The following is a 12913-nucleotide window of genomic DNA, read 5'->3' on the forward strand; positions in this document are numbered from 1 at the left end:
TCAGGTCCTTCACAGCTGTCAGTTTACAATGACTGTAACTTGCAAAAGACACAAATCGCGAGTTATTATCTACAGTTGTTGCCCTAGGCACTTGTCTCCCAAGGATGCAGATACACAGGATTCCAGACCTACATGGGGGAAGAGGCCAAGAATTGTACCAGTAGAAACACCCGTGCTGAAACACGGCACAGCCCTGCACAGCCTGTGACACGCAGCCTTGAAAACACTTCCCAAAAGGCAGCCATGGAAAAGCATCCCCACGAGCCCTTTCACAATCAAAGTCACGACACAGGATTGATGAATTCCTCTGGTACAGGCTTCACAGGACAGTTTTTGGTGCTCTTTCTGTGCTAGCGAGTGATTGCATAAAGGCAATTATGGCACCGTGTTTCTGAACAGCCACTTCCAACCGTACCCGAAGCGCTGCCTCTTCCAGGCTTTAGCTTTTCTACATGAAAAACAAATTTTGGATGAAAACCCTTATCAGAAGGTGGTTTCTAACAAGTGTTAGTAGCTAACAACCATCATTAGCTAATAACAGCCATTTCCAAAAAAGTTATTTTGACCCTTTTAGTAGCATTTTTGTGGGCATAAACCAAGAAATAAAATAGAACATTGCAGGCATTTGGCATTTGTCAGACTATCCGCTGCTCCTCAAATTCAGCATACTGATTGCAGTAGATGTTCTCAAGACATACACACTTATTTTCCTAGAAAAATACTGTCACTTTAAAAACCTCTTAGATCTAATCAAACAGGCAGAATGTGACTGATGCAAATCCTACATTTGAATTACAGTGAAAGAACTGGGATCCTCTGTTCTTTCAATGTAATATCATTAAAAGCATATATACAAAACAAACAAGCTCTTGATGCACTTTAGAGCTAGAGAGTTCCCAAATTAAGACAAATTAAGAGCAAGTAATTTATTATATCACAGCCACTTAAGTTTACGGTCAAATGGATTTGCTTGTTATTGTCTATTTGTGAAAGACCAACGATGCCCCCCCTTGACTGAAGCCTGTCAGTGCTCAGCAATTAGCTGCTATCAACTCATTTGTTTTCACTGCTTCTGGGGGAAAAAAAAAGTGCACAGAACGGGGGAAGTAATTTTTCATTTACTGTCACAATCAGCTCTAAAAGGTTGTTGCATAAACACATTACCTCCTCCCCGACAGAAGCACTGCTAACTCATTTAAAAAGTGCAAAAGGTATACCTTGCTGAGATTTTTTTTTTTTAACACCACATCATATGTACAAAATAACTTGTTAGAAAGGTGCTTGCGTTTTGTAATCCTGTCAACAATTCAAATAGGCATGAACGAATCCATTAATGACAAGACAAATATCTCCAAATACACTGAATTAACAGCTTTAACAAGGATATACAAAATTGGGAAGGAAAAGCAGCAATAAATTATAAACTTTACCACACACAAGATTTTAATCAGAGAAACAAATATTGTATAGGAGTTGCCAGACTGTTACTCCAGATTCAGTGAAGTAATTAAGATGGTGTTTTTCTCTTGTTTTCTTTACAAGAAGCAAAACCCAGTAACTAATAATTGACCTCAAATTTAAGGCGCAATGTTACTTAAAATATATTTGCTATTATAAGTTATATATATGGAAATAGCACTACTGAAAGAAAATAACCAAAATAGCATTATGAAATAGTGGAAAGGTGATATTTTAACAAATTATTAATGCAAAAAGCTACTTCTTCAAATCATAGAGCACTACTTACCAAATATATTAAATGTTAATTATAAAGTCTTCATACTTGGTGCTGAAACTCTCAACAAAAATGGTAAATTTTCCAGTCACCACCTAAACGCTTTCTGGTTAACTCTGAAATTGCCTTAGGTAATATTGCCATTTAAATTACCTTACTTTAATTACTTATCTAGCAAACTGAAGATGCGACTGAATTTAAAACCAGGTTTTACCAAATTAAATACAAAGGTATTAAACCAATTAATTTAGAAGAATTTCATACTTTATTTAAAAATTTATTCTAAATTTATCAATGTTTAAAAAGATGGACTGCAATTCCTTGAAAACCTGGAGCGTTTTTCTGTGTTTGTCTTTCCACTTACGTTAGATTTTCTAAAAGCACTTTTTCCAGAATACGGAAGATTTAGGACGTGCGTAATGCGCCTAACACACACAGTTTTCTCTTCTCTTGCCTGATTTAGCAGAAATTGTATAAGGTTTTCTTTCCACACTTATTAGTCCGTGTTTTTTTGATAAAGGTGAAGTTAATACCATGACAATGTTATGCTCCTAATCACCACCTGCATCAAAGCTTTCATTATTTAATCTATGATAAAAGCATTCAACTCCAGACACAATGGAAATACAGACCAAAAGGCAGAACTGTGTGTGAGCACTTGACATGCCTTCAGAGGAGTTAAGAAATGTTAGTTTTAGTTTCTTTTTCATGTGTGTGTGAAAAATCATTATGCAAAACGTTTTCTTCTGGCATCTGTATGTTGGACATATTAATTACTGGCTTGGTGCAAACACAATTGCTACCAAGTGCCTATTTCTATCATTTATTTGCTCTATATGATTGGCAGGAACAAATCAGATAAAATGAAAATTTAATAACCTTTTTCTTGTATCATTCTTTTCAGCACTGACTACACAATTCTAAACAACACAGCAGTCATGACTTGCCTTTTTGAGCTCAGCAGCTCAGGTCCCTGCAAACTCGGCTGGAAATGCCACTAAAAAGCCCGAGATATCCCCACCAGATTGCCAGAGCTGCTCACTGATCAACAGGTTATGGAATCCAACACAACTGGCTTCTGTCCAGCCATGGAGCAGCCACGGCGAGCGCGCAGGTTCCCGAGCTTGTCCCTCACAGGGCAGCTGAGATCTAAACGCAGCATCATGCCGATGGATTTATCAGCTGGAGACAGCACTGGCTTCAGGATATCTTCCTTTCACACTCAACAAAAGCACTGAAGTCTCTATTCTTCTTTTTACACGTTCTGGAAGCTCAGTTGATATGTTTTATAGTGTATGCATTTTTTCTCTTGGGAGATTATCCCATCAGACCATTACTCTATGCTAACAAGAGGACAATAGCTTCAAGAATTAGGCTGCATCACCACACTTAAAAATATTCAAATAGTTGTTTTTGCTGCTCTGAGGAACCCAGCACCAGGCAGAGTGATGGCTCACAGAGCAAGGGTTGACCTGCACCTCTGACACACAGCCCAGCACTCAGGAGAAGAAAACCAAGACTGGAACTGTAATGAGAACGTGAGGCTATGGCACTGTGACACAGCCAGGATGAAGACTGCAGGGCCTCAGTCTGAGGACCTCAAGGGCTTGTAGATAGGTTGCATGGGGGTAGAGGTGTTTAAAGAAAGCAGGAGTGTTGAAGCCCAGAAGAAAAAGATGCTGAGAGGAGTAAGGGAGGGGAAAAAAAAAAATAGTAATCCAGGTGGAAGACATACGTGGTTTGAGTTTTACATTAAGGAACACAACTCCTAGAAGAGGAAAGATGCTGAGACAACAACCCAGGACTTGTAATCAACTGCAGGAGAGGAAGCTCAGATTGAGATAGGGCTGAAAATCAGAATAGGGAAAACCTTTAAAACAATGAACAAGCAAGTTTTATTTTTTCCCTCAAGAGGCAAGTACAGACACTGTCCTCTAACTTATTTGACTGAGCAAAATAAAAGGGATTTTCCCGTACCCCTATCAAAACCACGACGCTGTCTGGGCTCACTGAAAATTGTGCAACCATTAAAATGCAAGGTAAGGAAAATGAAAGTAAGGCACAAGTAGGTGAGTGAACATGTGCAGCATGTGGCTGGATGTAGAAGTCCAGGAAACTCAGCTGAACTGAACAGTCTGAAAAGCTGTATAAAGGTGCAATAGAAACAAGACACCAAATACACTTCAGTCAAATAGATAAGTTTATATCCTCAAAATTATATTCTAAAATTTTAGTTTTTAAACAACACAGGACTTCACCCATAGGAATGTCCCACTAGCCTGGGAGTATCAGAATTTGAATATGACTCATTTAATAGAATTTATGCCTTTGGCAAGGTCTGTATGTGTCCAACATGCATTCAATTTTGTTTCTTCTGGGCTGTGGAACAGTCTGGGCATAAGTCAAAAAGTGGTTTTTACCAGTATGAGGAATATGAAATACAATTTTGAAGGAGTCTGCATAGAATAGAACAGCTTTCTGTTTTAGTCAAAAAATGAAGTAAACATCCTCATGACCCAGTTATGCTGAGATGTTCTTTACTTAGGGTAGTTAGGTATTTTTTACATAGCAGGCCACCATAAGATGACAATTTAGTGACACACAAGTGGCATTGCTGTTTGCTTCTAGTCAGGGAAGATCATGCATGTATTAGAAAATACACATTTCCTAGAAAGAAATGTTAGCTCTGCTATTCTGTTACTCTGATAAACAGACTGATCCATTTAGGAGTACATTCTTTAACTTTGTGCTCTCTATTTGCATGGTCTCTGGTTCCTACTGTCCCTAAAAATGAAGGAGATATGAAAACCCAGCTGTTGGACATAAGTTACAGATTCACTGAATTTATTTTCTATATACCATTAATAATGAGCATTTAAGTAACCTCCAGGTTTCAGCAGCAGCAGACATCTTAAAACTTTGCCTTCCACACTCTTCTGATTGTGCCTACAGCTAATGCGGATATGCAATAAAATACAAACTTTTATCTCAGAAGCCTTAGGCATAAGCTTCAAATTGCTTATCATTTTACAGGTTTAGTTTTGGCACAACCAAACCAGCCCATGTTCAATCACAACCCAACATTTAGCCATCTGCCTGAGCTGACATGATGTTCTGCTGTTTGAACGTGGCAAGGTGAAGAGGAAAGGTGAAATCCTTGGGACACACCTCCAATTAACAGTTGGTCAAGTAGGTCTGATTATTTCATGCAAAAGGGTTTTCAGCTGCCTGTTATATATTTTGATGGCCAGGAGTCTGGAAAGAGCTTTTCCAAACCATACCTGGGCAAAGACAGGAAAGCAAGCCTGCAGATGGCTGCCTCTGGTTACTTTAACTCTGAGCACCAAGGAAGTGGTCTGGTAGAAAATTACAGTATGCCATCATTCAATTAAAATGTGTACATGTATATAACCTACAGGCATCCAGTGCACAAAGATGGGAGAGACTGCAGTAACAAAGGCTACTGCTAAGTACTCAATTTTGTAACTTTTGTAATTATCTGGTAGCCTCCTTTTGCTTTTTACTTTGTCTAGTAATGAAGTAACATTTTCTTAGCCGAGTCTTTTAGGGTTTTGGTTTGGCTTTCATTGTCAGGGATTAAAAGGATGAAAGAAGCCAAGAATTCAGAACTAAACTCTAAACCTTCAGAACCAAAATTCACAACACATCAACTGCTGGCCAATTGCCTCGTTTGCGCAACAGGACGCAAGGCCGTCTGCTCATGGCAATCAATTAAGAGCAAGGAAGACAATTTATTTCCAGATGACAACCTCCCCCGTGGATGTTCTTAGCAGAGAAGAACAGGACTGCACAGGAGTGTGGGCAGCTACCTCACCAGGCTGAGAAGCCCTAAATTTATTAGCTAATTGCAAGGAGAAGATTATGTTAATGAACTGGCAAAAGGGAAACAAATCTGAGACAACATAATGAATTGGTTACTTATGCGGAAGTAATTTCACCTGATGGTCAGTACAGCCAGGAAAAGTTAGTGATCTCCTTCTCAGACTGAACTATTAAAAAGGGATTGGCCGAGGCTCACCCAGCTTCTCTTCCCCGAGGTCACATAATCTTTGTCTTGAGCGCCGTGTTTTCAATTAAAAATCTCAAGACAAGGTATGGAACTCATACCATTAAGCAGAAGCCAACACGGAGCTGGGTCTCTGATGATTACACGTATTTACAATGTAACAGTATGAACAGATGACATGCAGGGATGGGGCCTCATTTTTCTGCTCTCAGAAGACGGGCAGTTTCCTTGTGTCCACCTTCCTTCCTCCAGTTGTCCCGGTGGCATGTGGGCTGAACGCTCTGCTCTCATGTAATCTGTGCTGGAAACCCAGATGAGCTACCAGGATGCTGCTGGTTCACAATCCCTGGCTCTCTGCCACGATGGGAACGTTCAGGGTTTTGGGCAGGTTGCCAGAATTAAGCAACTTAAACCACAGATGAGGAATAGCAATTTTCAAAGCTTTTAACTTTGTTAAATGTGAACTGAACTAGAAAAACGCACCTCCCTGGGCCCAAGGCTATCTCTGCCACATTTCAAAGGCCTGCAGCAAACAATGGAAGTGTTAGAGCTTGTCAGAAAAGGTCACAAGAATCTCTTCTAAAAGAAAGCACAAGGCAAACTAAAAATGAGAGTCACTGCCAATTCTTCCTAAAAACAGTGAACTCTTGTTGCTTTTGCAGGAATTTCTTTTGACAGAGCCATTAAATAAACACAAGTCATTATCCCACTCTTCTGAACATTTCAACAGACACGGTTTTTTCAGGCAACCTTCTGATGTTGGCTCATTAAAGGTGACATTGCTCAGAACTTTACAGTTACCTATTTTGTAAATCTACTGCATCATTTATATTAATGCCCGACCATAGGCAGATTTATGGAAGCATTAGCCTTTTACCTATGAGAAATCTTTGTTTGAAATAACTTGAGAACACAACACAGATGCCAGATTTGTGCAGGTATTGCAGTAACAAAGGAAAACAATCTCTGTTTGGGTGTGCTTAGAGCACTCAGTATTTTTAAGCCTGGTATTGATGTCACAGTACCTCTGAAGGCCATAGTACACCTCTTGGGTGACAGTGGAAATAAAATCAGTACATTTTACAATCCTGCATGAGGTGCTGGTACCCATGTGCTGCTGGTACCCATGAGCTGGCACCAAGCATAAAGAGGGATATTCTTAAAGCTCCTGAGGACAGCAAGAGATAAGGGAGAATTTAATGGAAACAAGTTTTTGCCTTGATAAACTACTGCATTGGCAGCTGACTCTATGTAAACAATCACGAGACGGAGATTAACAAAAATATTGCTTCCCTCCTCAGTGGTAAGGAGAAGCTGTCCACAGATGATGGGGAGACATCTGAAATGCTCAGTACTGGTTTTTTTTTTTCTACAAATCAGATGGAAGTTGGAGACTTGCATTACTCATACAGGCACAGAAAGGTCAGATTTCAGCCTCATGTGGAAACAGCTTAGATAAACTAGAAGCTTTCAGATCAGCTGAACACATTTAATGTAATCCTAAGGTCCTGGAAGAACCAATATGAAACAACATCCAAAACAGTCAGTTTGGAAACTTGAACACAGGGGAGAATATTAGAAGTGTAGGAGAAGACTACATTTCCTTCTGTGCATAAGAAAAAGGACAAATAGCAAGAATGCAGACAAGCAAATGAAAAAGAGGTGGAACAAATAATTAAGGCCCTTCTTAGCATATGAAAGTTAAAAGAAGACAAGCAACAAACATTAATTTGTCATCAACAAATCATGACCAGCACTCCAAGTTCCTTCTACAAGAGGGAAGCAGGGAGTAGAGAAGCATCAAATAACAGATTACAGATGTAGCTGAGCTCTTTTAATTGTCTTTCAAGATGCTCTCATAAGGAAGCATGGAAAACAGAGCCTTAATGAGACTCATATAGGTGCAAAACAGGCTGGAAAACTATACCCAGGACAAGTTTAAAGTGATTCTTGGAGTTATGTATTGAAAGGAGTTCTGCAAGAGTATTTCTTAGGTTCAGTGAAAGTCTGAATTAGGAAGGTGAACAATGCACTGGACAAGAAGCTGAGATGGACATTGAATGCACCAAAAGAACTCCAATCACATAAAAAAGAGTAAAGTTCTGAAAAAAGCAGCATGAAATTCAATAGCTGCAAGTGAAACACAGGAAGGAGTAATCATTTACATAAATGCAGGATAAGGAAGAACTGGTTAGGTAACAGCTCTTCACAAAAGGATATGAGGGAAACAGTCTATTCAAGCTGAACATAAAGTCAACAACATCAGGTTGTTATGAAAAAGACAAACATTGTACTGAGATGTACAGACAGGAATAAAGCTTGCAAGACCAAGACTGCCTCTCTCACTCCACTTAGCATCGACAAAACCACATCTAAAATTTTACATTCAGTTTTCCCCGATGCAGAGTGTAAGGAAGATGAACCCAAAGAAAATTGGGGGAGGGGGGAAAAAAAGCATGAAGAAAGCTGAAGCACATTTAGGTCATTTATGGTATGAACAAATGATAGAGGAAAGTAACATGGTAAGTCAACAAGCATGCAAAATTCCAAAGAAGAAAGCAAACCCTTTGACCCCCACACCAGTGTTTACCAAAACAAGGTTACAGGCTTTAGTTGCTAGAGGTCAGACATCAGAAGGAGCAATCTATAATGCAGTATAATGAAAATGAAGCACTCAAGACTGCTTGGGAAGGCCATGGATGCTTCATTACTGTTTAACAACAGGTTACAGAAATCCTTCATTTCGTAAAGGAGAACTTAGCCTTTGTGCAAGTAGAAAGACCAAGTGATCTTTCAGATGTGCTTCAGACCAACATTATCTATGTCTCTTACCTCCAGAGCCTACAAATCACCTGGGCTGCTGCCACCAGGGAGCAGGAGCCTGGCACAGCTTCCTTCCATGCTCTGGCTGCATGGGAAGCAAGCTGGAAAACCCTAATTCCCACCAAGCACCACTTCACACTGGCCTCTCAGTTCAATCACCAACCAAAACCCCCCCATTTCCCATTTTAAAAATCAATCCTAGCGTGGAGGTCCTGATATTATTTGTTCCATAAGCAACTCATGCACCAATCCCCCTATGTTCATCAGATCTCCCTGCAAAGCACAGCATATTTTGCTTTTCTTCCTGGCACACAGCCATCTGAATGCACGAAGTTCAATAGCCACAACAACTCTCCAAATGAAAAACTGTCCAGTTTACAACTCTCTCAGTTCTTTAGGAGACTGGCTGTTGACTATAACCCCACCACTCCAACTGCTCCTCGTGAGGACTGCCAGAGAGGAAGGCTCTCTCCCAGTCAGCACATTTCCAGAGTCACAAAGCCACTTTAAAATCTAGGATACCATTACAAAGGTTTTGTCATCTGCAAGGTGAGAGTTCAGGTCATACCCAGGACAAGAATCAGAAAAAGCCCACCAAATACAGCTGGGTGAAATGAGGTATTTAGGCAAACAGCAACACTGGTAACCAAATCAGCTCTCAGCCACAGCAGAGATGTCACAGACTGAACTGAGACACAAAGATTACCTTAGAGGGTTTTTTTAAAGAAAAAACAGGATGACAACACTTGAAAAAGCCTTCACTACCAAAACCAGAATGCTTCACTCTCAAGCACCACTCATAAGCAACACAGAAAACAAAAAAGCATTACTAAATAAAGCAAGTGAAAAATTAAGGAATGACAGGCTTGAATATTCTTGCTTTAGTTGCCCAACAGAATGAGCATTATTTAAGCAGTGTGAAGGCAGATTGTTATCTTTACCTCTCTGAATAGTACCTTATTCTGTGAATAGTCCCCATGGAATAACAGCCACTACTCAAGGATTCAATGGCTTAATGAACATAACAAGACTGGCATAATCTGGAGCTTAATTTGCATGCAGTTTGAATATTTTTGCTTTATTAGTTTCATTTCAAAATAAAAATACATGTAAAAGTAACAGCAATTCAAGTACCACTTGGCTTAACATATATTTTTCCAGGAATGCTTACATTATTCAAATTTGCTAATTGCTAGGACTTGTTCAGCTAAAAGGAGAAATACATGTTAAATGAAAATATCCTTTTTGTTTTATAATATGTAATTAACACAAGCTTTTCTAGCTTCAACACTGTCAAATCTATCCTCTTGAAAAATACATACATAATTTTCATGCGACAAATTAAATTTGGTGTGGTTATGCTTTTAGCACTCAACAAGTAACAGCTTGTAAATGAAAAGCTGAAGCATAAAGGTATGGCAAGTCTCATTTAAGAAATCAAAATCTTTGGGAGAGAGGAATTCTCTCCTGCAGAACTCAAGAAAAGCTGGTAATAATTAAATACTGCCTCTGATTAACACTTTACACTACATGTTTATGTTGAAAGTCCTTGTTTAAGCAGATCATGATACAAACCTAATCAAATCACTGAATTTCATTCTCTTATGATGCCTGGCTAATAACCACACAACAGTTGGAAACTGTCAAAATATTTTACAGCTCAATTGTAATTCCCATCCAAGTCTAAGCATGCAGTAATTGGGCGTTAGCCACGTTCCAGGGGTGTTACAGCAATGCACAGCAGTCAGATCTTCTGGGTCTCATTTTTTTAAACACATGTAAAACTCCTAAATGATCCCTAGGATCTACTCCATAAACCTTTGAATTAAGTATTAGTAAATTGTTCACAGAGATAGCTTTTTTCATTAATTCGACATAGTACTTATGTTAACATTTTAAAAATTAGCTTGGATATTTGGAACCACAGAATTTGTTCAGCAGCTTTTTCTATTTCTTTGGTTTAAATTCCCTGAAGAAAAAATATTTTGTGAGATAAATAAAAAAATAAACCCTTTGAGCAAAAGGTTACATGGCAAATATTGTAATATTACAAGATTTGAGACAAAATGCCGATGTTGACTTTGAGGAACAAATTTTTCAGCTCATACGTACATGGAGTAAGAGATAAAGGAAGGGTAAGAGAGAAAAGAGAGAAAGCTAAGAGATAAAAGAAGGGTACTGCCACAACAGGGTGATGTGAAGAAGCAAACAGGGTTTTTAGCATGCACTATTACACCTGTACTGTGCACAATACTCGTGAGCACAGCATCCAGACAATGGATTGGCTTTTCCTGAGCAGACAAGTCCATAGGCATTTCTGATTGGAGTCTGCATTTCTAAGGCAGGATCAGAGATACAGATTCCTGACTCCCTGGTCTTTCAACACTGTTCCAATCATTAATCCATGCATTAACTGTCATTAACTCCCAGTGACAGGCAGATGACATCACTGGATCCCCAATACATTAACGTCCATTGGATTAAAATCCTCAGGAGGAGCTATGCCTTTGAGCTTCCACAAATGGAAGAAAGTGTTACATTTCAAGTGCCTTTTGGACTCAGTTTACACGGTGTGTTAAATAAAATCAAGCATTGCTGCCAGGTTCTCTACTGGTCCCCAGGTGATGCGATGATGAATGTGCTGCGTGTGAGCTGCTTGTGATTCCAAACACTCATCTGCAGGCAGAACTAGGGAACTCCTGGACAGAAGGACTGCACCAAGAGACTTCAGCCTTTCAGTCAGTTATTAGAAGGAGCATCGGGGAAGGAAGGTATCAGCTGCTCTTTCTTGCACAGGGGGATGAGATGAGATTTATCAGAGAAGCCCAAAGGAGCTACACAGGATAAATCTTCAGGCAGCAGAAATGCAGAAAACTCACACTCGAGCCTCATACATCATCTTTAACATGTCTGATCATGTCCAGCTGTTACAACATGTACAGCACTTATCACTCACACATCTCAGTCTCCTGCAATACTTTTCACTGCACAAGCACCTCAGGATAGGTGGAGGAGGGAAAAGAAGGGAGCCTTCATTCCTACACAGAATTTCCATGCTTTGGGAAGTGTAAATTAGAGCATTACGACTAGTCTGACAGTAAGTTTGCTAATAAATGTGTAGCAACATATCTAATTGCATAAGGAGAGATTAAATGATTATGACAGTCTTTGAAATGGGGAGAATAAAGGGAAGAGAAAGTTAATGTAAAGGGAGAGCTCTGGTAACAGAGTAAACCAGCTGCAATTTCCAAACTTTGGTGGATTTATAAAACCCAGCTGCTCTAAATAAGCTTCCAGTGGCACCTACCAAGTTTGTTCAATACTGAGCATAAGTTCCAAGTTACATGAGCTTCTAAAAATCATTCAAAAGTGCAGGACTGATCATCTTAAAAACACAAGCTTTTCACACTTCTAGGCAACACTCAGCAGCAGAAGCATCAGCCAAGACATGACTGGGAAGCAAGCACAGCAACACCATTTGATTAACACCTACCTGACCTTTAAAGCTGTAGAGGAGGGGAGTTCAAAGAGCAGTTTCTCCTACAGTTACAATAAAACTTACAGAGTACTCTAACACAAGTGCTGAAGCTCTAGTGGGAGAATGGCAAGTTGATAAATATATAGTGTGCACACTTGCTTTAGTCATAGTTTAGCTTCTCAATGAGTTACACTCACGTAAGTTTTTTTTTCTTTACCACATCTAAATACTAAAAAGTCATTTAGCAATGATTTTTATTTTCTCCTGTTCATAAAACCTTGGCAGTGTTAGGTGCTGGTACTTAACAACCCCTTCTGCAAGTCTGGAGTGGGTGGGAGGAAGCAGGAAGAGGAGGGCACTGCACTCTCAGAAGAGGAGTTTAGGTAGGCAAGCTGGGTCTCACTGCTCTCCCAAAACCTCTTTTGCAGCTGCTAGAGCCTGGCTGCTTAGAAGACTCTTCAGAGCAGAAGTCAAACCAAGAAGTTGCAAGCAGATTAAGGAATGCTATCTCTGTCCCTACGTTATGGAACACTACAGAGATGTTTTATGTCCTAAGTCAGACAGAAGAAACATATTTGTAACTAACTGGACTACAAAAAGAGTTCAATTCTTATGGAATCTAAGCCTATAACTCACAGCCAAACTCATCACCAGTTTTAAAAAGAATACTCTAAGCTAAGAAGGACAAAACAAATTGAGAATATAGGAGGATTTGATCTCTCTTACTCTCTTTTTGCTCAATAAATATGAAAATAACCAATTTTAAACTTTTTTTTTAATGTGAATCTATTTTTCAAATAGTTCCAAGCAGATATGCATTTTCCAGTGTCATTTAGATCACCTGAGGATC

At 39.4% G+C, this 12913-nt stretch overlaps 1 protein-coding gene across 16 annotated transcripts in view; it reads right to left on the reverse strand.

Annotated features, from left to right (window-relative positions):
• Positions 1–12913, reverse strand: part of EHBP1 (EH domain binding protein 1) — a 205091-nt gene that overhangs the window by 79410 nt on the left and 112768 nt on the right. The window lies entirely within an intron of this gene.

Source organism: Anomalospiza imberbis, chromosome 3, assembly GCF_031753505.1.
Source record: "Anomalospiza imberbis isolate Cuckoo-Finch-1a 21T00152 chromosome 3, ASM3175350v1, whole genome shotgun sequence".
Taxonomy (NCBI): domain Eukaryota; kingdom Metazoa; phylum Chordata; class Aves; order Passeriformes; family Viduidae; genus Anomalospiza; species Anomalospiza imberbis.